This window comes from Lissotriton helveticus, chromosome 4_1 (assembly GCF_964261635.1).
Source record: "Lissotriton helveticus chromosome 4_1, aLisHel1.1, whole genome shotgun sequence".
NCBI classification, from domain to species: Eukaryota; Metazoa; Chordata; class Amphibia; order Caudata; family Salamandridae; genus Lissotriton; species Lissotriton helveticus.
Genome location: NC_136063.1, coordinates 1,519,183,515 through 1,519,209,820, shown reverse-complemented (window position 1 = coordinate 1,519,209,820; position 26,306 = coordinate 1,519,183,515). Strand labels below are relative to the sequence as shown.

Sequence of the window (26,306 nt, the reverse complement as noted above, 5' to 3'; positions counted from 1 at the left end):
GCTGCCCATAGACATAATAAAGTGGAAACCAGATTTTTGGGCCCCAGTCCTTCTGAATGTTTTTAACAGTTTACCCCAAGCACCCATGCCTGAGACCTGGGCTACGAGCATTATTGTTCCAAACTATAAAAAGGGGGATAGATCAGAGCCAATTAACTACAGGCCGATCTCCTTGCTTGATAACACCTTAAAGATTTTGGGTCATGTTATCTACAAGAGGATTTTAGATTAAGCATGGGCGTAAAATCCGTCCCGTTCGCGGAATTTGCGGATTTTCAGCAATTTCACGGTCCGCAAATCTCCCGAAATTGCAGAAAAATCAGCAAAATCTCATGCGGGACGGATTTTCAAAAACTGAAGTACATGAAGCACTTACAGGGTTACAGCAGGTGCCCAAGTTGAAGCTAATTTCTTTGTAACCATTTACAAAATGGTTACAAAGAAATGAACTTCAACTTGGGCACCTGCTGTAACCCTGTAAGTGCTTCCTGAGCGGCGCTCCAGAGTTGTTGCCTACTTGCAACTATTCTCTGACCCTACTCTGACCCTCGAAGCAGGGTCAGAGAATAGTTACAAGTATGGCACAATGCTCCAGGCTGTCATAAAAATTAAACCACAACAGGAAGCACTTACAGATAAGGAAGCAGGTGCCGGACTTGAAGCTCAAATTCAGTAACACATTAACCAGCCACCGGTTGAGGCTGGGCAGGTGTGCTTTCTCCCCATAATCTACAGTGGTGAACCAGAGGGTGCTGTGAAGAACCAGAAGGTGCAGTTGTGAACCAGAGGGTGCTGTGATGAACCAGAGGGTGGCAGTGATGAACCAGAGGGTGACAGTGATGAACCAGAGGGTGGCAGTGGTGAACCAGAGGGTGGCAGTGATGAACCAGAGGGTGGCAGTGATGAACCAGAGGGTGGCAATGAAGAACCAGAGGGTGGCAGTGATGAACCAGATGGTGGCAGTGGTGAACCAGAGGGTGCTTGGATGAACCAGAGGGTGGCAGTGGTGAACTAGAGGGTGGCAGTGGTGAACCAGAGGGTGGCCGTGATGAACCAGCGGGTGGCAGTGATGAACCAGAGGGTGGCAGTGATGAACCAGAGGGTGACAGTGGTGAACCAGAGGGTGACAGTGGTGAACCAGAGGGTGCTGTGATGAACCAGATGGTGGCAGGGGAGAACCAGAGGGTGGCAGTGATGAACTAGAGGGTGGCATTGATGAACCAGAGGATGGCAGTGGTGAACCAGAGGGTGCTGTGATGAACCAGAGGGTGGCAGTGATGAACCAGAGGGTGGCAGTAGTGAACCAGAGGGAGCTGTGATGAACCAGAGGGTGGCAGTGATGAACCAGAGGGTGGCAGTGGTGAACCAGAGGGTGATGTGATGAACCAGAGGATGGCAGTGATCAACCAGAGGGTGGCAGTGGTGAACTAGAGGGTGGCAGTGATGATCCAGAGGATGGCACTGGTGAACCAGAGGGTGGCAGTGATGAACCAGAGGGTGACAGTGATGATCCAGAGGGTTGCAGTGGGAAACCAGAGGGTGGCAGTGATGAACCAGAGGGTGGCAGTGGTGAACCAGAGGGTGGCAGTGGTGAACCAGAGGGGGTCAGTGGTGAACCAGAGGGTGACAGTGGTGAACCAGAGGGTGCTGTGATGAAACCGAGGGTGGCAGTGATGAACCAGAGGGTGACAGTGATGAACCAGAGGGTGGCAGTGATGAACCAGAGGGTGGCAGTGTCAAACCCAAGTGTGACAGTGATGAACCAGAGGGTTGCAGTGGTGAACCAGAGGGTGGCAGTGATGAGCCAGAGGGTGGCAGTGGTGAACCAGAGGGTGGCAATGAAGAACCAGAGGGTGGCAGTGATGAATCAGATGGTGGCAGGGGTCAACCAGAGGGTGGCAGTGGTGAACCAGAGGGTGCTGTGATGAACCAGAGGGTGGCAGTGGTGAACCAGAGGGTGGCAGTGATGAACCAGAGGGTGGCAGTGATGAACCAGAGGGTGGCACTGGTGAACCAGAGGGTGCTGTGATGAACCAGAGGGTGGCAGTGATGAACCAGAGGGTGGCAGTGATGAACCAGAGGGTGACAGTGATGAACCAGAGGGTGGCAGTGATGAACCAGAGGGTGGCAGTGATGATCCAGAGGGTGGCAGTGGCGAACCGGAGGGTGGCAGTGATGAACCAGAGGGTGGCAGTGATGAACCAGAGGGTGGCAGTGATGAATCAGAGGGTGGCAGTGATGAACCAGAGGTTGGCAGTGGTGAACCAGAGGGTGATGTGATGAACCAGAGGGTGGTACTGGTGAACCAGAGGGTGCTGTGATGAACCAGAGGGTGGCAGTGGTGAACCAGAGGGTGACAGTGATGATCTAGAGGTTGGCAGTGATGAACCAGAGGGTGGCAGTGATGATCCAGAGGGTGGCAGTGGCAAACCAGAGGGTGGCAGTTATGAACCAGAGGGTGGCAGTGGTGAACCAGAGGGTGGCAGTGATGAACTAGAGGGTGACAGTGATGAACCAGAGTGTGGCAGTGGTGAACCAGAGTGTGGCAGTAATGAACCAAAGGGTGGCAGTGGTGAACCAGAGGGTGGCATTGATGAACCAGAGGGTGACAGTGATGAACCAGAGGGTGGCATTGATGAACCAGAGGGTGGCAGTGGTGAACCAGAGGGTGGCAGTGATGAACCAGAGGGTGGCAGTGATGAACCAGAGGGTGACAGTGATGAACCAGAGGGTGGCAGTGGTGAACCAGAGGGTGCTGTGATGAACCAGAGGGTGGCAGTGATGAACCAGAGGGTGACAGTGATGAACCAGATGGTGACAGTGGGTGAACCAGAGGGTGGCGGTGGTGAACCAGAGGGTGGCAGTGATGAACCAGAGGGTGGCAGTGGTAAACCAGAGGGTGGCAGTGATGAACCAGAGGGTGGCAGTGATGAACCAGAGGGTGGCGCTGCTAAACTGCCCGGGAGCCCTGTGGGTGTGAGCCCCCATGCTGCTGAGCTGCCCAGGGGTTGTGAGCCCACACGCTACTGAACTGCCCCGGGGCCCAGTTGGTGTTAGCCCCCATGCTGCTGAACTGCCCTGGAGCCCTCTCAGTGTGAAAATCATTTGTGCTCAATTGCCTGAGAGCCCTCTGGGTGTGAGCACACATTGTGCTAAGTGCTCCCCTGCCCCCAGTACATATATACCCGTACCGCACAGCACCATTATGCTCTTGCACCATGATGTCTGGTGCCTCGATGCTCCTGATCCGTGTAGGTGGTACCACCGTCTGGTGCAGTCAAAATGTAAAGTCATAACTTGCTACACAGCACCAATAAACACATGTCCCCCCTGGCACAGGTATGCACATGTACCAGGCGTGGAGCACCCACATGCCACTGCACCCTACTGCCCAGCACCAGCATATGCCTGTACGGGGAAGTTTAGTATGAGATGGGACATTGTCCAGCAGCAGCAGCTGCATGCGCCTGAACCCACTGAGCTTGATCAGAATGGCTTTGTCCCAACATGCGCAGCAGAGCTATCTTGGACATCTGAAGGATTTTGGGGTCCTGTGCCAAACGTATTTTTGCATCCATGAGTTTCCCAAGCGCCTTCCCCGTGTAGCTCCTGTGACCAGGAGGCTGCTTTCTCCTCATCTGCTGCTCTGCTCGGTCTCTGACCCTTTATAAACAAGATGCATGTGAACTCGCATAGAAGCCCCGCCCGTTTGGCCCTGTCCACCACACACTAGCGATATGAAACGTCTTCCCGCCCGTCCCCACTATAATGGCAAGCTCACTCAAGGGACCTCGGCACCTTTTGGCGCGCTGGCAAAGTTACAGGCACACGTGGTCACATATTTGTGCAAATGGCACAAAAATCCACGAGTTCGCGGGAAAATTCGCGAACTCGCAGACTTTTTTTGCAATTTCACACTAATTCGCGGACCGCGAATTCGCAAATTTCACCTATACTTATTTTAGATTGGACAGAGGAAAGTGGCATTTTAGACCCTTGCCAACTGGGCTATAGAAGCAGGGTCGGCACAATAGAACAGTGTCTGAACCTTAACCTGGTTATCAACAAATACAACACCGCCCACTCTTCCCCTATTTATTTAGCTTTTATGGACCTATCATCTGCTTTTGATTTAGTTAATAGGTCCAAACTTTGGTCTATTTTGTTGAATTATGGTTTGGATCATTCCCTGGATTGATCCCTTGATTTTAGCATTTTAGCATACTGATCTTAAGGCACAAGTAATGATAGGTATGGGAGGGGAGTTATCAGGCCCAATTAAGGTAGGAAGGGGAGTCAGACAAGGGTGCGTTTTAGCACCCCTGCTTTTTATTATCTATATTAATGGACTGAGTAACTCCCTGAAACAATCAACCTCAGACGTCCCTATAATTAACGGTAAACCACTGCCTGTACTCCTTTATGCAGATGATGCGGTCCTAATGGGCCGCACTCCGAATTCTCTGCGTATTTTTGTTAAAAGCTTTGTAGGGTACATGGACGGGCTGAACTTATGCGTGAATTTTAAAAAGTCATTTATTATGTCATGTGGACCAGGGAAACGCCAGCTCAATTCTATACTGGTAGGGAACGACAGATTAATTTCCACCCATGCCTTCCTATATTTGGGGATGGTCTTTGCTGCGAATGGCTTGTGGACTGGGCATTTGGCCCACTCCACAAGCAAATTCTCTAAGGCCATCAATTATATTTTAAGTCTCCCCCGACTGAAGAAACCAGGTGCTATTGAAGCAATTTTAAGGATTTTTAAGTTGCAATGCGTCCCAGTAGCCAAGTATGGGGCAGAATTATGGGGTTTGGCGAAGAATCGGTACATCCAGCAGGAAGAAAATCGGTTTTGTAGAAAGCTGCTGGGTGCACCGATTTCTTCTTCTCAGTATATTTGCCATAAGGAACTTAACTTACATTTTATATGTGATTTTATTAGTGCCCGACCCGTGTTATTCTGGCACTCAGTTTGGAGGAATAAATCTGCCACTGTAACTCAAGAAATTATAACTGACTGCCTTAAGTGCGAGAGAGGAATAGACATCCCTTGGCTCTGGGGGGTCTGTAAAAGTTTGTGCAGTATTGACAAAGGTAGCCTCTTTTTAGACCCAAATAGAGCTGATTCAGTACATAAGAATGAACTGAAGAAAGCACTTTACGTACTTTATAATACAGAAAGGGTCAGGGAAGAATCTAAGAAAACTACAGTCCTTAGCTACATGGGCAGGGAATTGTATAGGTACCCACTATTATTATATCTTACCCTGCCAATGGTAAATTGGGAAAGAAGTCTTTTATTTCGATTGAGGGCAGGAACTGTTAGATTCTTGTTAAGTTTTCCTCTAGGCTACCAGCCAACCCCTGAAAATATAAGATGTCCCTGCGATGGGGTGAGCGCACAAACTGATTTGCACTTCTTCTTCTTTTGTAAGTATTCTTTAAAATATGTAAAATAGTTTTTAACTCCCTTTTAAAAAAAAATATAGACCCATTACTATGGGGGAATCTTATCAATTGCTGCTTTCCTTGGACAATGAAGAAATAATTTTCCGCACTAGCACTTTCTTGAGAACCACTAACCGAGCACGTAAAATGATGGACAATCCCTGACTTCCCTTTGTTCAGTAATTTGTAAAATTTGCCTGATGTTTATTTTGATCTAAAATTTTTAATAAGGATTTCAAAACATCATTGTTAATCTGTGTATGTGCTTTTATGAATTCTTCGAATTCGAATAAAGATTTATGAAAGGAAATGAATGTTAACAATGTTTTTTATTCAAATAAAGTCAAATTACTTTACATTAACTCTATACATCATTTTTAATATTTATTAATGTATAATAAAAAGTGTATTTTTTACTTTAGGTGAGAATTTATTTTTCAATGTAAACAACAAAATAATTTTAATTTAATGGAATATAGTTATAATAATTAAATATTTAGCTCACAATTAAGTTAATAGTGTTGTAGGAATTTTTATTTTGTTCTTTATTTAAAAGAAATATATTAAATTATTTTACAATAATATAAAATATATAAATATTTTTACTTCTTTATTATAAAGTTTAGTAAACTTTTTTATGTTCCCTATACTTTACAACAGGGAGATCACCACCCAAACGTATAGTCTCCCTACAGTAAAGTATACAGAAAGGTATAAAGCTTTCTCTCTAAAAAATAGTACAACTACTTTTATGTTAAATATAATTGTATAGTATTTGTATATATTTATTTTGAATCGGGAGCTAAAATGCCAGAGCACTATTAACTTAATTTTGAATTAAATATTTAAATAATTTAAAAACATTAAATGAAATAAGAATATTTTTCCTAAGTTTTTTTTTTTTTTAAATTTTTTTTTCCTCATTTGCCATGACCTCCGTTTGGGGGGATACCAACCACCTAGCGAGTCCTTGCCTTAGGGTCCACTCAGAAGTCCCCTCCATCCATTGCCTGGACTCGAGCATTTTAATGGGTGGGAGATAGAACCCAAAGACACGAGGCATTCAAACTGACTCCATCTAGGTGCGTTACCGAATCAGCCCTACTATATACCACAGAAACACTTAGGGCAGCAATGGACCAAGGAAAGAAGGCCGTCCTCATCCTACTCGACCTGTCGGCAGCCTTCGATACGGTCTCTCATAACATCTTAGTGGACCGGTTGGCTGCCGCAGGGGTAGGGGGACAGGTGTTGGCCTGGTGTAGGAATTTCCTTACCAACAGACACCAAATAACAGTTTTAGGACCATATCAATCTGAGGCCAAAAACGTCAGCTCAGGGGTGCCGCAGGGCTCTAGTTTGAGCCCTGTTCTTTTCAATCTATATATGGCACCTCTGATGAAACTGATCGCGTCATTCAAGATCAGTTCTATTTCATATGCTGACGATACCCAACTGATTTTGGTGTTGGACAAGGAGCGCCCAGGTGCCGAGGAAGACCTCAAGGACTGCCTTGCAGCAATTTTTAAATGGATGACTAATAACCATTTAAAGTGTAACGCCGGAAAAACTGAGATCCTCCCTATTGGGATTTACAATTTTTTTTCCCCAACAGCATGCTGGCCTTCGGATGCTGAAGTGCCCCCCAATACAATTGCATCTGCTCGCAATTTGGGCATGAAATTTGACAACCAGCTATCCTTTAAACCCCAGGCTGTAGCAGTAGCAGGCATGTGCTTTCAAATCATTAAGGCACTAAGGAAGTTTTTTGATCTTCTCCCTTTATCGGCGAGGAAAACAGTCGCAGTGGCCTTAAGTTCTAGGCTGGACTACTGTAATGGATTATACGTTGGAGCTAATAAAATTGTCCTCCACAAATTACAGATGGTCCAAAACGCGGCAGCCCGCCTTGTTTTACGCCTGCCTCGTAAATCGTCAGCCTCAGCAGCCCTACACACCCTTCACTGGCTGCCAATAGGTAAAAGAATCTTGTTTAAACTTCTCTTAATTACCTTTCGGGCTTTCCACCAACGAGGCCCAACCTATTTATATAATGGGTTTAAAAGATACTATCCATCGCGATGTCTGAGATCTGCAAGCCAGAATTTACTTTCCCTTCCGCATTTTAAACTAGCCACAAAGGGTGGCAAATCCCTCTTTGTACTCGGGTCTAAAGCCTGGAACAAACTTCCTCTTTTTCTACGGTCCTTCTCTCAAGAAGCCCCCTTCAGGAAGGCATTGAAAACTTGGATCTTCTCATTGCCCGACTCCATTTGCAGGACTTTAGTGTAATGTGTGATCAGAAATCAGAGCACCTCTTTTTTTTCCCCTTCCAACTCCTCCATCTGAGTTGTGTATGCGGCAAGATACTCCTTGGAGTGGAAGCTGCGCGGTAGAAATGCTCATTACATTACATTACATTACATTACCACCTGTAGGACCATTATCGGAACGAGGCTATATCCTGTCCAAGGAGTATTATCGGCATAATCATAGGACCCGGAAAAACAAAAAAACAAAACAAAAAAAAAAAACGGATTCTATCTCCACTCGATAAGCAGCTCCCAAAATGTCAGATTACTCCTACTGCCTGATCTGTTAAGGTCTGATCTAGATGTTTCATATAATGATGTAAGCCAGGCAGAGTGTAAGGGGGCTGCTTTCTCCGTCCATTGTATACAGATTTGCCTTCTAGCCAGCAAAATAGCATAGAAAAGAAATTGCCTTGCTTTCCCTGTGATGTTAACGTCCACGCCAAAAATAATAAGTGGTAGTGTAATTGCGAGTGTTGTATTCATGATGGAGTTTAGAGTTACTTCCACTTCTAACCAAAACCGCTTTATGTCAGGGCATTCCAAAAACATATGAACATCTGAAGCTCCCGTGAGATTGCATTTGTTAAATTTTTTATCCTGGAGAAATTTGGAAAGTTTGAGTGGCATGATATATGCTCGATGTGCTGTAAAAAGGTGGTTTCTTCTTAACCAAGAAGGTTTCACAGTCTTATACAAGAGGGCAAAAGAAGTTTGCCACATCTCCTCACTTTGAGAGCCAATTACTGCCCCCCACAATTGGTCTGGGAGAGAGAATTCTCCGTCGATTTCTTCAAGCAATTGCCAGTACCAGAATGCTACCTCTCTTTTCCCCACTAGCTTCTCCACTAGTTGTTGTTCTAAGGGGCTTACTTTCCCCAGATATTTAACTAAATATAGCGTGAGGCTGAAAGCGGCGTCCTTACAAACTAAGTACTTGGCTATCGGTGAATGTGTTTGCCGAATACCGATATCTCCCTGGCACCCGCCCACCACCCGACTTGGAGGCGGGCAGCCGTGGAGCTTCGACGCGGCCGGGCGGCCGCAGCTAGAGGAGCCCTGAGAGGATTTTCTGCAGGCAGCAGCGGAGATAGAGGGGAGCTCCAACGTTCGCTATCAGCGGGACACCTGCCCTTGCCCTTGAAGCCGCAGTCAGCAAACGCGGAGGCGAGCCTTACAGACGCGGAAAGAGGCCCGCATCTGCCAGCATCTAACCCGGAAAGTAACGCAGTGAGTTCAGAGGGGGTATGGGTGGCAGCCAGAGGGGCAGAATTACAACCTCGTACCACAAGAAGCAAAGCCAGGGCTGGTCATAGAGGGACCAAAACAGTGAAACCACACCAACTACATATCCCAGAGTGCAATGTGGGGAAGGGCTCAGCAAAGGAGCAGGATTTGTGTCACAAAACAGGAGCGATAGAATTAAGAAGTCCCGCATTGAGCAAGGGTGCAAAAAACACTAAGCAGACAAGGCAGAGCAAAAACAAATGGTTGATAGCCCCCAAAGTTATAACTCCGTCGCTACGGTCGTTTTTTAAGCCCATACCCCAGATTTTGGAAATTTCACAAGGTATGGCTACATCTGGAAAGCAAGATAACCAACAACTTATATTAAAGGCTACCACTGGGGGGGGAGAGGACCGCACTTAGAGTACACCTGAGACATTGTCTCCAGACCTGCTAGAAACTACTACACATGTCCCCGAATTAATGCTAACCGTAGAGGACGCATTGGAACCCCTCCCGGGAGCGAGTTTTGTTAGAGAATCACCCACCCTCCAAGAAGAGTTAGAAATGGGTAATTCGCAGGGAGAACCCGGAGTGAGCAGTACTCTCGAGGCTCTGGTAGGTTCGATTACTGCAATGAGACAAGAAATCAGACACGATTTTGCAGTTTCTAAAGCCAATCAGACTGATATAAGAGCATCCTGCGATATCCTAGAAAAGAAAGTTGACGGATTGTATGAAAGAACAGAAACACTAGAATGCTCCGTGGGAGTCCTGTCCTCCAACCTAGAATCAGCAAGTTCCAAAATAAATACTTTCCAAAGGGACGGAGAGAGTATGCGGGAGCGAATTGAAGTGCTGGAAAACTACTCCAGACGCAACAATATTTGAATTTTGAAGATTCCGGAGGGGAAAGAAGGGAGTGACCTCAAGAGCTTCATAGTCAAGTTATTGAAGGAATCTCTTAACTTGGAAGAGTCTGTAGAGTCCCTTGAAAAGGACATACAGCGGATACATCGAGATCCATTCCGCCTGAACCCCGCCAGAAGTAAACCCCGGAAAGTATTAGTTAACTTTCTGACATATGCGCTAAAGGAAAGGGTTTTGAATCTTGCGCTAAAGGTCAAAACGATACAGGGTCCCGACTTCCCTTTTGAGATTCGCTCAGACCTATCTAAAACTACACTTGATAGACAGTGGGAGCTGGGACAGCGCATGGAAAAGTTTAGATCACTCGGCGCTAATGTCCAGATGAGATTCCCCGCATTCTTAAAGATTATGTATAATAACAAAATGCATAATATTCGCTCTATACAGGACGCAGACGATCTATTGCAAAATATACAAGATCACGTGCAGGCTCAGAAAGCAAAATAATCTAGTATAGTATACGAAGACCAAAATGTAGAATAGCCCAGATAATAGAATAGACCACCTAAAAAAAAAACAAGAAAAAAAAAAAAAACGGGTGGAGGTTGACAAAAAGCAGGGAGGAAATAACATTAAATGGTAAATAAAATAAAATGGAGAGGTAAAAAAAAAAAAAGAAAAAGATAAAAAATAAACCCTATCGATATTTTTCCTAAGTTTAAATTAAGAAATAAATGCCTACATATTGGTACAACTCAATGTTTTTTATTATACATTAAAAGTGATGTATAGAATCAAGTAATTAAATTCTATTTTCATAAAAATTAATTGTTACATTAATTTACAAATAGGAAAAGGTTGTCAACATATTTTATAATTCCAAATAAATATGCTTTAGTTATAGATTTTTTAACATTTATGTACAGATATTTATATTTTAACTGTTTCAAATAATGTAATTTCATTTAGCATTATCTCGTATGCGGTTTCAATTTGAGGCCCTACCTCTATTATGTTTAATGGGGAGGTGCTGCAGTACACGTGGTTGGCCATGGGTGGTGCTGAAGTTACTCCTACCCTTTTGTGAGTGTGTGCAAGTCCCTCCCTAAACACCTCCTTAGCCCTCCCTAAACCCCCTTCTTACTCCTCACTTAACCACTCTCATTAAGTACTAAATATGCCCCTTTTTCCAGCAAGACCCCAGGCCCCTCTCACATTTACTTCTAAAATGTAAACTTACATGTGTGACAATTTACCCAAAGAAAAGATAGGAAAGGTGGAGATTTACTCTTGTAAGTTTGCAAATCAAATTTTGAAGCACTTCAGAAATTCTATTGTAGCACTAATGAAGGTACTACAAAATGCAGGCTGTAAATAGACCTCATAAATCCTCCAGGACAGTGGAAGTGGAGTTAGAATAGTAAACCAATTTGCACCTTTATATACCCTTCACAACATTTTAGAAGTCAATATTTTGGCCAAAATGTTTTTCTATGGCCGATATATCGGTCCTTGTTATTTGATTTTGACATACAAACTCGGTGTGGGGGTGACCATTCGAAGGTCAAACTGAAACACCAGTGTGTGTGTGGGGATTTTGAGTATAGAGTGCCATTGGGTGTCCAATGACGCACAAAGATGGTGGATCAGAGGTGTTTAGGATGTGTCTGGTAAGGACTGTGTACGGTACTGACAGAGAGGATGCGTGGTGAGACCTGGTTAGGGTGGTATCAGTATTAAAAAATAACAGTTTTTAAAGTGAAAGCTGCTGTATATGCACTTGTGATGTTTGTCACAATCTCTTGGAATAACCTCCTGCTAAGCTTCACTAAAGTGATGGCTCTCTGGCATCTTTACCAAGCACTTAACAATAAACAACTTGAAATTATTGTTTGGTATACAGTGCACTCGAGGCTCATAGGTCAAAATCCCTCACCACTTGCAACCAGTGTCAGGCCAGTTCTATTGGACCTAAGTGACTCAAGGCAATTAAGCAATCCTCATTAAATGTATTACTACTGTGAGCTTCATTGAATTGCCAAGTGCCTCCTTTTTTAGGATCTGACATTCAAATGGAAGGCGAAGTTCATAATTGAGGGCCTACTGTTGGAAGGTGATGTGAGGCATAACAATTTGTTAAGACAGGACATACCTCACTAGCAATACATATAATGTCTAAGTAAGTTTATTATAGTTTAAAAAGACATAAGACATTTTTATAAAATAAACATATTCAGTAACTTTAAGAAGTTATAAAGCAACAATTTTAAAGGTGGTAGTATTAAAGACATTTAAGGTATTCCTGGCATCAGTAGCAGGTGAGTGGATGATAAGTTGCTGCTTCTTATGCCACACATAAGCCCCTATCAGAGGCCGCACCCAATCAGGGTCAACCATATTCATAGTCTAGGAAATCCAGCCATCCCTATGTCTCATCCCCCTCCACTAAGAGACTGACTACCTTTACTTCTGTTATATTCCCAAGTTAGACCCATGTAGCGAAACAGCTTATTTCTTACATTGTCCTCACAAAATACAATTTTCAGCTGGGGCCTTTGGCACATATTTACGTGCACGATAATGTTGGATTCGTTTCTCTGAAACGAAACCTGCTTACATATCTATCTTCGCACAACATCATCACAATGCTCTGAACATCATGTGGAAGATCTAATTTCCCATTATGTACAAATGTCATCACAATCTTCATCAACAGGTTGACAGGGCTATCTCCATATCCATAACACCACTAATCTAAAGGCACACTGCAAGGCTGCTTTCGTTTATAAAAGATGAGCATCTCGATGGATTAGTAGAGGAGACACTTCCGGTGACATCGAGGGTCCGTGCATGCAGAGAAATCACCATGCAGCGGTCTGACCTCTCGTGAGCGGTGTCCAGTTTGTGACCAAGGCAGGATCCTACATTCTCTCCCATCAGGTAATGGGGTTGGATCGTCCCATGGGGGATTCTTGGCTCTACACCTACACACACTCTAGGTCCGCTTAGAATAGGGTTTGCAATCGCATAGTAGGAGTACACTTGATTACTGCCTTGTTTTATATGCCTGCATATATACATTGTTTTAGCACCATGGTGGAACTATATCTACTATTCACGCCTTTGGTGCTTGTAATCACTTTTATCTGTGTCTGTCTATTAATCATTGCAGCACACGTATTCTATACAAGAATGACATTGGTTCAATAAATATATTGAAAATGTCCCACTGTGTATTCTCTGTATTCTTCTCTGAGAATAAGTGAACACAGGTGACTGAGCAAAAGGTTCTGTACTGTTTTCACGATCCCTGAGGGGACAGGGTTGTCATGTTCAATGCTTGACAGAAACCATTTTCTCCCTGGTAGGTTAGGAGGGGCTTACGGTGACACTGTGAGCTAGCTGGCCTATAAACTAGCATACCCTTTGGGGGCGTCCGGAATCAGTCTTGACACCAACCCCCTAGTTTTTGTTGTCCAAACAATGCACATATCCTACAGATTAGTAGGAACTACACGACAGTTCCTCCTAAAAAACCTATCAGAACTAGCGAGGGAACCATCATAAACGAGGGCATGCAATCTGTGCTCAGAAACTTTTGATCGTAAATGGCATCCAAACACCCTCTAGTCCTAGGATCTTAGTCCTCCTCCAGGATCCATCATCAGTTTACGAGATGTAAATCTCCACTTAACTATCCATAGGCAGGGTGCTAATTTCATCAACTCCCATTCCCTGGATCTTAATCTTCTCCACACCTGATCAAGTGCCACAATTGACTCTGCTTCCCCTTTTAAGTAGATGCTGGTGCATGCTCGCCCCAAATTACTTTTACTACATTAAGACTAGGACTGGTATAGGATTGTACAACTGCTTGCTGTCAACGCAGTCATTCCATGGTCAGCAGGGAATTATCCACTTGTCACTTGAGTACGAAATCCTTTAAAAAACAGAAGACAAAAGGTGTTTGGCAAAACAGGAAAAGTTTGTTTAATTAAACATTACGGCCAGTAGAACAGTTACAGGCACAAGATCTGAGGTCTGTCTCAATTTACAATTGGTATGTGTCCTTTTATACAAAACACAACAGGTTATACAAGTTTCTGTAGTACCATATATGGTGAGAAATGTTGGTTGCTGCCTTTGAAGTCGTAAATTAATTGTCTAATGATTACCACAGGCGGGTCTCGATCTAGGGTGGACACAATGTGACCAGTGGATAACGTGTCCAGATGTCCAGCATGAGGATCATGTGATCACTGCATATGCTAGATCCTAATTGGCTATGTGTTCCTAACTCATGTGGCATCTGATTGTTTATGGTGTTTTTAGGAGCACACAAACTCCCACTGGCTATGTGTGTTTATTGGGGCAATCTCCCTTGAGTATTGTATTGTCGCTGTGCCTATCTGTTAGCCTGACCAAGACTTTCCTTTCCGAGTGTTTGCCTGCCAGGTATGCACCCTCCTACATGTGACCTTTCGATCAGCAATCACTGACCTAGGCCCCAGATCCTGCTTGACTACAAAAGATGTGAGGCGAGGTTGATATAGAGTTCACAAAGGGCAATCCCTGTTATTTTAGGTGATGAATGCCACAGAACAGACCAACCTGTGTCACAATGCAGTACGATTTTTTTATCAGTTGACATCAGTCCTTGCTCCTAATGTTCCTGCCCTATCCCTTACCTAGCAGGTGGTACTGCACCCTTTTGAGCCAGCATTCTCCTAATTGGCATTCTTCAAATAAGATCTGTCAGGGTTTTCTTATAACTAGAAGCTCTTTCCTTCTATCCTGAAATCCCATCATAGCTAGCTGGTTGTTCCATTAGACAAGGTGCAAGAGCAAGATGACTACTTATGGGCGTCGTCGATACTTAAGAGTTGCCCAGACAAACACTTTACATAAGATTCAGCATCCTGCCCTTAGCAGATTGTGATGCCAACACACTTCCAGCCATACTTCTAAATAAATCCCCGCAATGTATATGACTGTAGGTATTCAACAAGCTTCTCAGAATGTCGATTTGGCAGTAGTAATTCAGCAACAAAGTTCAGAGTTGCAGTAGTGACAGGTAAAGAATGATGTGCTTAAAACGCTGACAACTAGGTCTAAAGAAGTTTCTCAGGTAACTCGAGGCATGCCACATTTTCTGGTCCAACAAAATTAATATAGTTTTTTGTAAACTTTGACTACAACGCTCCCTTTAAGTTTTTCCCTCTATGTGCTGCAGTGTACAATCTCTGTGTATCATTTATTTGGCATGTCTGCCTGTGGGACACACTTACTTATCCTTGATTGATAAATTTGAAATGATTCCCTTGTTGGCAAATTAAATTTACATGGGTTTATAACCAAGCTGTCAATGGGTTATTTGGTTTTTCATCTTTATGGATGTGACACTAGTGGCCCTACAGTACTTATTGTGCCACCTACTTAAATACTCCCATAAAACATGGCCCAGGGATGCCATTGCAGCCTGAATGCAGTTTTAAACTACCAATTTGACTTGACAAAACAACTCCCTTGCCATGCCTTAAACTCCTCTTTCATTGCATATAAGTCACCCCTAAGGTAAGCCCTTATTAACCTATATGGCAAGGTGCATTGTATTAAAGGTTGTGCATGTACTTTTAAGTTTTACATGTGCTCATAGTGAAAAACTACTATGTGTGTTTTTTACTACTGTTTTATTAACTGGCTATTATTATTATTTTATATGATATATATCATAAAATATGGTGTTTAACAAAGATTTAAATAATCTGTTACAATTAATTATAATAAGAGATTTGAATAGGAATGTATGGCGGACCCTGAGACAGGCACGGCCCGTGCAGGGCGTTATACCGGAGCGGTGATGTCAGGCGGGGGAGGGTCAGCGTGGGGGGTTGTAAAATGCGGGATATGGAACATTACAGGTGAGTACCGAAAAAATAAGTAAAACAAATTTTGTTACCTGCGCTGCATCGCCAAATGTGATGCAGCGCGGGCAACAAAATTAGTTTTATTTTTTTCGGTACTTACCTGTAATGGTCCATATCCCGCATTTTACAACCCTCCACCCTGACCCTCCCCCGCCTGACGTCACCGCCCCGGTATAACGCCCTGCATGGGCCGTGACTGCCCTGAGATGAGGTTTTTACACTCCATCATTTCTTATTTTTCTATGTTTTAACCTGAATGTATAAAACTTAAACGGGATGAGATACATGGAGATCAATATGATAGACGAATACTTAAATGAAATTAAATGAATTGATTTTAAAATGTATATTATCCAATGACGTTCAATTTTTTACTGTATTATTATGTACTTCTTTTGGTGTGCTTTTATGGCCAAATTTATTTAGAACGAATAAAGCTGATCCTTGACTTGACTTGACACTACTGTGACACTACTGTGAGCTCTACCTCTTCCATAGGATAACATTGGGTTGTCTTATCACATTTAATAAGTGCTAACTTTTGATTAGGAGCAAGTGGAAAATTCATATTTTGTGTCCAGGATATTGTAATTTAAAATCACCTTTATGGTAAATTCGTATTTTAAGTTACAGTTCAGAAAATGCCACTTTTAGAAAGTTATTTGTAGAAAAAATATTTTATATAGAAATACAATGATGTCTATATTTATCTGTCCAAATGGACATGGTTGTTTAGTGTAAGGAATTAAAAGAAAGACATACATGTGGGACCATGTACAACATTAAAAAGGGAAGAATTCAGGCATTAGAATAAGCGTGGCCAAAAAACAATACATTAGTGAGGCAAACAAAATAAGACATTACAGCACCATAGCACATAGTATTGAGGGGTATAAGGTTGTGTCAGAGTGTGAGAAATTGACGACGTTTCGATCCCTTTAATACAGTACAGGGATCATCGTCAGGACAAGGCAATTAGTGCCTGAGGCAGATGCATTTTAGAGTAAGAGGCCTGTATAAGCAGACCCCCCAGGATATAGCGGCATGGATTAGCAAATTTAGCGGCACAAAAATGGAAATTTAGCGGCACAAATATGGAAATTTAGCGGCAATTTTGCGGCATTTTATGTGGCCATTTTTCCTACAACAAACACAGATATCTTAGTTTTTTTAGTTATTTAACAACATGAAGCTATGTATATTTGGTTTCTTTACAATGTAGACACTTTGGGGCAGATTTACAAGCCCCTTGCGCTGCTTTTACGCCACCGTTGCGTCACTTTTGTGACGCAGCGGCGGCGCAAAAGATGCACCATGGTGCGGGGTTTTTACAACGTGACGCATCTCCCAGATGCGTCACGTTGCAAAGCCCTGCGCCAGAAGAGGCGTACCATTGCAGGTCAGTTTGTGTCTTGCAATAGCCTTAGAGCTTGGTGCCACTGTACCTGCTGCACTAATGATGGCTATACCTATCGCCCCTTTACAGTGTATTTTGAACACGACCTGATATCCCACCGGATGCCCGTTCGACAGACCTAAACACTAGAGAAAGAGAAGTCAAAACCGCCAGCGAACTGCATGTTGGTACTTGTAGTTTCGTTGCAAAATGTCAGCCTGCAAATCGTCTCCGATTTAAAAGCGGGGACTGGTTGAAGTTGACACCCATGACATGGGGCCACTTGACGCCCGTGTTAAATTTCTCGCCTCTAGGATTTTTCCCATGGCTCACTCCCAGGGGGAAATGGTCTGCAATAGGTGAGCTCAACCCTCTGACTTCATCCCTTGTCCAGCGCGCCTCTGCAGATACCCCGTCCCGTGTGCGCCTCAGCTCTCTCGGCTGAGTGGTTCTGTCTGTTTATCTTGAGGGACAGACATCTCTGCACGGCGCTCCGTCTCCAAGCCCGCGAATAGGGTGACCAACTGGCATTGGTGCAAATTCAGGACGGTGAGTGTAAAAATTCAGGACAAAGGGTCAAAATTCAGGACACAAATTCAGGACAGGAGGTCAAAATTCAGGACAAAACTTCAGGACAATAGGTACGTTTTACAGACACATCAGAGGTCGCGCAATAGTATATAAGTAAGCCCAGCCATTTCCAAACATATTCAACCATTTGCAAACCTATCCATCATGTATCCTTCCATCTATTATTTCACTTATCCATCCCTTCATCCATCCCCTCATCCATCCTTTCACTCATCTCCATTATCCATCCACCCTTTTACCCTATCCATCTGTACACTTATGCATCCACTCTTCATCCCATCCATCCATTCACTCATCCATTCAGCCATTTACCCTTTCACCAATCCAGCCATCCTTTCACTTACTAATCCTTCCACCCATCCACTATTTTAGTCATCCATCCATCCTCCCTTTCTCTCTCCATCGACCCTTTCACTTAGCCATCCTTCCTTCCATCCATCCTTTCACCCACCCATCATCCATCCATCCATCCATCCATCCTTCCCCTCATCATCCATCCTTCCCCTCATCACCCATCCATCCTTTTCCCTCATCATCCATCCATCCTTTTCTCTCATCATCCATCCATCCTTCTACCCACCCACTCTTCATCCATCCATCCTTCCCCTCATCATCCATCCATCCTTCCCCTCATCATCCATCCATCCATCCTTTCACCCACCCCTTCATCATCCATCCATCCACCCTTCCCCTCTTCATCCATCCATCCACCCTTCCCCTCATCATCCATCCTTTCATCCACCCCCTCATCAACCATCCATCCATCCCCTCATCATCCATCCATCCATCCTTCCCCTCATCATCCATCCTTCCCCTCATCATCCATCCATCCATCCGTCCTTTCACCCACCCATCCATCCATCCTTCCCCTCTATCCATCCCCTCATCCATCCATCCCCTCATCCATCCATCCATCCCCTCACCCATCCATCCATCCATCCTTCCCCTCTATCCATCCCCTCATCCATCCATCTCCTCATCCATCTCCTCACCCATCCATCCATCCTTCCTTCCCCTCATCCATCCATCCCCTCATCCATCCTTCCTCTCATCCATCCTTCCCCTCATCCATCCATCCTTCCCCTCATCCATCCATCCTTTCATCCATCATCCATCCTTCCCTGCACCCATCCATCCATCCATCCATCCATCCTTCTCCTCATCCATCCATCCCCTCCATCCATCCATCCATCCTTCCCCTCATCCATCCATCCTTCCCCTCCATCCATCCATCCATCCTTCTCCTCATCCATCATCCTTCCCCTCATCCATCTTTCCCCTCATCCATCATTCAGCTACCCTTCCACCCATACAACCAGCTATTTACATTTTCTCTCCATCCGTCCCCTCTCATCAATCCATCCATCCTCTCTCATTATCCATTTATTCAATCTTTCATTCATCCATTCACCCTTTCACTAATTAATCCAGCCATTCACCCATCCCTTCACTTACTTACTCGCCCACCTTTCCATATTAATTTTGAGCTGAGCCCTTTTGAGAAGAGGCCCATCAAGAACTTCACCCTCACTGCAGGGGCCGTTCCAGGACTGGGACAGAAGCCACCCAGGGCGGAGACAGGATCCACCACAGGGGGGGACAAGAGCCATCACAGGCGGGGGTGGACTGAAGCCACAACATGGGGGGACAGGAGCCATCACAGGCGGGGGGTGTGGGGGGTGGACTGGAGCCACCACACGGGGAACAGGAGCCATCACTGAGGGGAGGGCAGGAGCCATCACAGGAGAGGGAACAGGATCCACCAGGGTGGGCACAGGGGTGGGCATGCAGTATTCTAGTATCATCTTGGGCTCCTCGCCCCCGACCTGCACAAGACAACGAAAAGACAGGCTCTCTGTCCAAAATGCCATCCCCCACTGTGATGTACAGTACTTACAGGAGATACTCCAAGAGAACTGATTGAACTGATTGTCGTCCATACTTTGTTAATCAGTGTGGGTGCGATTGGGCCATTTCTTTATTTTCTTACATTATAAACTGCATGTTTGAAGAACCGAGGTTTGCTTACAATTTAGTGACAGTAATTACGCTCTGTGAAGAGAACCACGTGCTGCCTCTGTGTAATCAGGGGTGTAATCTGGCCGAGTCTCGGATGTTTGGGGCCCTGGGTAGAAATGGAATGTGTGAGCCCCCTCTAAATAGCAGAGACATGATGCATTCAGGGCTGTTTGCATGTGAATAGATTTCCCTGCTCCTGAACATGCAGCCCCTCCCGCTCAGTCACCTTCGAGCACCTCTTAACAGGTCATCAAGGGCTGGAGGTGTGAGGGTTGCCACCCCGCTGTGCCTCTCCAATGCTGCTGAGTATCTTGGCTGCTAGCCCAATTCACAGGCGATAGCCACATAAAGCAGACCCCCCAGGATATAGCGAAAAATGCTGCGATTCCTACAAAAATGCCGATTTCGCGGGCATTTTTGTAAAAATCGCGGCATTTTTTTAAAAGTGCCAATTTCGCAGCAAATCGCGAAATCGCGAAATCGCGAAATCGCGATATCCTGGAGGGTCTGTATAAGGCAGTAATGAAGGCAGAGAGTGTCTATACCCAGCCAAAACCATTTCTGTCCTCACTGGTGCAGCTTCCTGGCAGGAGGTGGAGACAACATTGTTGAAGGTAGACCAGGCCCAGGCATATGAAAGGAAATCTCCCCACCCTACTCTAAATGCAACCCAGGCCCATTCAGCCCATCCCTGACTCATCAGACGTCTGGAGCCTCAGCCCTTCTCCAAGCCCTGTAATCCAAAAGCCAGACATGCCCTACACAAACCTAGCAGAGGCACCCTGGATGGTTAGGCAAGAAAATACCCACTTTCTAAAAGTAGTATTTTCAAACACAGAATGTAAAAATCCCCATCACTAAAAGATGCACTTTAACATTCTGAGTTCAGGCATACTAAACTTTATTTTCCTATCTTGTTCCCAGGGTCAGTTATGTTTATAAGATGTTATAAACAAACTCCCCATTCTGGCCTATGGGAACAGATATCCATGCAACAGTGAAAAGCGAAATTGGCAGTATTTCCCTATCAGGACATGACACACATCAGGGCATGTCCGACCTTTCACATACAATGCACCCTGCCCACAGGTGTACCCTGGACCTACCTTAGAGGTGACTAACATGCAGAAACTGGAAGCTTTGGGGACTGGCAAGTGGGTGCACTTGCAAAGTTGACATGGCAGTCCCAGACTGCACACAAGCTCTGCAATGGCAGGCCTAAACCACATTTTACAAGCTGCTTCTGTGGGTGGCACAATCAGTGCTGCAAGCCCACCAGCAGCATTTGAGTTAGAGGCCCTGTGCACACATGGTGCACTGTACTAGGGTCTGACAAGTAAATCAAACAGCCAAACATGGAATCACCAATCCATAACAACAATTTCCAAAGGGAGCACTTGCACTTCGGCACTGAATAGCAGTGGCAAAGTGACAAAAGTCTATACCATAAAAAACAAAGGAGGCAACAGCAAAAAAATGGAATGGAGACCCCCGCCAAAGGTGCCATGTGTAACACCTTGTTTTTGTAAAATATTCTTTTAAAAAGTTGTAATTTTCCTGCCCTAGCTAGTTTGTGGCTGCTGCAACCTGTTCCCTGGTCTCATGACCGGATGTAGTTTACAGCTGAACTTTGTTTATTACTTCTGGGCAGCCCGACACTAGTGGGGTTTGGTGTGCCTGAATGGACCACCACAGCCCCACTTTGAAATCATTAAAGTGTGCCCTACCTTCACACAAAGAACTTCACATGTGTGCATTGGGCCTGTAGCCAGACTGGAGCCAGGGCAGGGGAGGCAGGGAATTTCCAGAATTCCAGTCTCTAGACCCTTCCTCCTACTTCAGAAAAGGAACACAGTGTAAAACTAGGGTCCACAGATCCATGCCTCAGTTCACTTTCTGGACATGCAGAAGGACTCTCAGAGGACTGCCTGCTGCTCGGGCCTCCTGTATACTTCAGAAGAATGCTTTGCTGCACCTGGAAGGACTGCTCTGCTGGCACAAGCTTGACTTGAAAGGTCAGATACCTGCCCTGCTGCTTGAGCCCAGTTCCATCTCTTGAACCCAGGACTGCCAGAGTGGCTCCAAGTGCTATTTGCTGCCTGAAGACTGCCTTGAAAGGTAAGAGGTCTGCCCTGCTGCTTGAGCCCTGTTCCATCTCTTGAACCCAGGGGACTACCAGAGTAACTCAAAGTGCTACTTGGCTGACCTCCTGGCCTCAGGGACAGAAAAGGTCCAGCTGTCTTCAACTGACACCTGGACCGAGCCTGCGTGAGTGCTGACCCTGCAAGTGTTGCTACCCCAATACTGGACCCTTGGAAGTGGTACTAAAGGTGCTCAGACAGCCAAAATCCAAAACTTGGGACATGGAGAATATTGTACCAAAAAGTGCTCATAGAACCGAGAAGAGACAGTGGCCTACCTGCTCATTGATCCGCTGACCTGACTTAGTGGCACTCCCTCTACGTTCTTCTATGCAGCAGCAACTCCTGTTCAGTGGTCCTTCGCAGAAGGGGTATCTGGCCCCGTGGAGCCCTCATCAGCTACAGCTTCCAGCTTCATTCTGCTGGAGGTTTAAAAAGTCCAAGAAAAAGACTCAGTCCGAACGTAGTAATCTTCACCATGACTTTGTCTAGTGGTTCCCTGACGACGACACCTCCTCCCATGACTCTGCCTGCAAACTTGCCCACTGAACTTGACCTTCTCAGGCAATTTTTGTTGAAATCTCTTCTAAGTCCGAAGGTAAACACAGACCTGACCCAATCCACATCTTGTATCCGACACACGCTCTTCCATATTTTCTTTACTTTGACCCGGTCTCACGCGGCTGGATGTACGGTGTTGGTGTTTTGATCTTTCAGGAGATATTTTTTTCCTTAAACTTTAAAAAGTCCTAACTCTGGTTCTACTATTTAAATTGCAATGCTTTACATGAGCATCAGTTACATTACACAAATACACTTTTTTTTACTTACATAGAGATTGAGGGCCTTAATATGATGTTGGTCAGATGACTCAGTTGCAGATTCGGGACTTACCGACCGACCGACCTCCAGTCGGCGGTCCCGACCACAGAATTACTATGGACCTCACATTGTGCGGTCGCATACTCCCATTTCTCAATGGGAGCTTATGCTGCGGCCGTAAACTGCCCGCAGCACAAGCTCCCTATGAGAAATGGGAGAATCTGTTCATCCTGAACCGCGAGATAGGCACCTCAAGGTTCCTGCCACACGGTGCAGAGATTAACAGGGGGCACCATAGATAACCCCTTGGCCCCAACCAGAAGTCACAGGGTTAAAGGGGCCTTGCTTGGTGCCCCCAAAGTCGCTTTCTGACAGGCTTTCCGACATGGAAAGCCTGTCGGAAACCGACATCATAATTCCTACGGCGGAAACACTGTTCATAGCGATTACGGTCAGGCCTCCTTCTGGTCTTCTGGCTCCTTGAACCCGTCAGAATCCACTCCAGAATGACCGGCCAGTTTCACTTCCGCCCCCCTGCATTGTAATGCAGCGGTCGAAAGTGAAACCCGCAATGAGACTCAGAAAGCCTCCGACCTGTGGTCGGGGGCTTTCTGAATGTCATCGTAATGAGGCCCTAATCGATTTGCTCAAAGTCACAGGATGTTGAAAATGCACAGCGTGGCAAAATTTTTCCCAAAATGTTTATGGGGGTTAACACTGCATCTCTTCCACCATAAGTTTCACTGGTAGAGGAGGGAACGTTGTACGTATGCTGTGCAGTTTGAGTTAGCTACTTATAAGTTAAGTTGTTCAATTACTAAATGCAAATCAGTGGTTATTATGAAGACCTTTCAGAAATGTTTATGGGGCCGAACACAATATACAAAATTTGTGTGGACTGGGATTCAAACCCGTTTCCCTTGCTCAAAAAAAGGCAGCTTAGCCCATTATGCCACACCCTCTCTGCAAAACCTTTACAGTCCCCCGACACTAACAGAGCAAGTGGCAGGCATAGAACCCGTGAGGTGTAGAACTGTGATGTTCAGCAAATCCAACATTCTTGTGGCAGAATGGTAATGCACCGTTACATCGCAACTTTTACAACGGGAGGCTTTTACAACGGAACTTTTACAACGCAGGATCCATTACATCGGATGCCATTACAACGCATGGCATTACATAGCAGATGCTATTACAACGCATGGCATTACATCGTAAGTATAGGTAAGTATTTAATTTTTTAAATTTTATTAATATTAATTATAATTAAATATATTTATTTATGTTTTTTAATATTATTAAATTATTATTTATTATATTAAATAAAATAATTTTTAAAATAAGTACAGGTGTACAGGGGTGTTTTTAGGTTTCAGGGTAGGGTTTGGGTTTTGGGGTACAGGGGTGTTTTTAGGTTTCAGGGTAGGGTTTGGGTTTTGGGGTACAGGGGTGTTTTTAGGTTTCAGGGTAGGGTTTGGGTTTTGGGGTACATGGGTGTTTTTAGGTTTCAGGGTAGGGTTTGGGTTTTGGGGTACAGGGGTGTTTTTAGGTTTCAGGGTAGGGTTTGGGTTTTGGGGTACAGGGGTGTTTTTAGGTTTCAGGGTAGGGTTTGGGTTTTGGGGTACAGGGGTGTTTTTAGGTTTCAGGGTAGGGTTTGGGTTTTGGGGTACAGGGGTGTTTTTAGGTTTCAGGGCAGGTTTTGGGTTTTGGGGTACAGGGGTGTTTTTAGGTTTCAGGGCAGGGTTTGGGTTTTGGGGTACAGGGGTGTTTTTAGGTTTCAGGGCAGGGTTTGGGTTTTGGGGTACAGGGGTGTTTTTAGGTTTCAGGGTAGGGTTTGGGTTTTGGGGTACAGGGGTGTTTTAGGGTTCAGGGTTGGGTTTGTGCTTAGGGCTAATTAAATTATATTTACCATTTATAAATTAATTAAAATATATTTATTAAATTAAATTAATTATATTATATTAATTACATTTTTTAATTAAATTAATTAAATTAAATAAAATATTTTAATTAATTTATTTTAATTATAACGTTTAAAAATATTTAAATTAAATTAATTTCATTATATTAATTAATTAAAATTAATTACAATTTTTATTAAAATTTAATTAAATAAATAGATTTAAATTTATTAAATTAAATTAATTACTATTTTAAAATGTATTTTAATTAAATTAATTAAATTAATTAAATTTACTTAATTACATTTTTTTTAAAAAGATATACTTACCTATACTTACGATGTAATGCCATGCGTTGTAATAGCATCTGCTATGTAATGCCATGCGTTGTAATGGCATCCGATGTAATGGATCCTGCGTTGTAAAAATTCCGATGTAACGGAATGCGTTGTAAAAAACCGCGTTATAGTGACACCAATCCGGCAGAATAGCTGCTCTTCCGACCTAAAAAAAGTTCCACTAGTTCTCACACTTTGCCGAGAAAGCAACTTTTTAAAATTTTGTGCTGTTGTGTTTAAGTATGCTGCTGACAAATGGTCTCTTGATGGATTATGCGCTTTACAAAAGTGTTTGTGCACTGGAGGAAGGCCGTGTGCATGCACAAGTGCATATTCGAGGGAACTATGCTTGACTGTATATTTCCATTTTAGACTTGGACAACTATCTTAAGACAGAGTGAAAGTTGGCTATCTATTTGGATCTCTTCCTGAGACTGATTTTGCCTGGGGTACTCCTTCAGTAGCCACTAATAATCCAAGAAAAATTAAATTATGGCCAGATAGTGAGTTTTCGGCTGAGCAAGGTCTCAGTGAAATTCATCAAGTGTTAGCCAAATGCTAGCCTATGTGACATTGTTTAGGCAGGTAACTGCAGAGAATGTCTGGGTGAGACGAACTGGATGACCTTGCTCCAATGAGGTTCAAGAGTAACCCTGGGCGAAGCACTACGCTACGCTCGCATAGTTTGCGAAGTTTGCGCAACTTCGCACTACGCGAGCTGCACGTAGCACAGTGCGAACACGCGTAGCGCAGCGTAGCATAGTGCAGCGGTCATTTTTTGCTTGCTCGCGGTCCTCAACGTCATGTTCGTGACTGCGAGCAAGCAAAATGACATCCGGGCGAGATTCTTAACACGGGGAGTTCAGATTTCTCATTGCAAGTGGTCGTGCATGCTCGCAACTGCTCGCGATGAGAAACTACCTGTCCACGTTGAGAAAGCTACCGCTCGAGTAAAAATCTACTCGAACAGCAGAAAACTACAGCTCGCACTGTGCAAGATGCCGTTTTCAATGATTGCACAGTGCCAGATGCTTGTCTGCACTGTGTAATCCTTGAAAACGCATCTTGCACAGTGCGAACATGCTACTACGCAGTTCGCGTAGTGCTACGTGAAGTTCGCGTAGTGCGAAGTGCACTTCGCGTAACTTCGCGTAGCACTACTTTGCGAACTACGCCCACCCTTATTCAAGAGATGAACTCAAAGATGAGTTAGTCAGGTGTAGACATCCAGAGTCCCTATCTTACTAATTGAACTCTCCCTAATGATCGAACATCATTTGCACGAAAACAAGGCTAAAAAATAAAAGT

At 44.5% G+C, this 26,306-nt stretch overlaps 1 protein-coding gene across 2 annotated transcripts in view; it reads left to right on the top strand.

Moving 5' to 3' along the window:
- The window catches only part of LOC144829209 (aromatic-L-amino-acid decarboxylase-like), a 799,768-nt gene that overhangs the window by 6,173 nt on the left and 767,289 nt on the right, over positions 1 to 26,306 (top strand). The window lies entirely within an intron of this gene.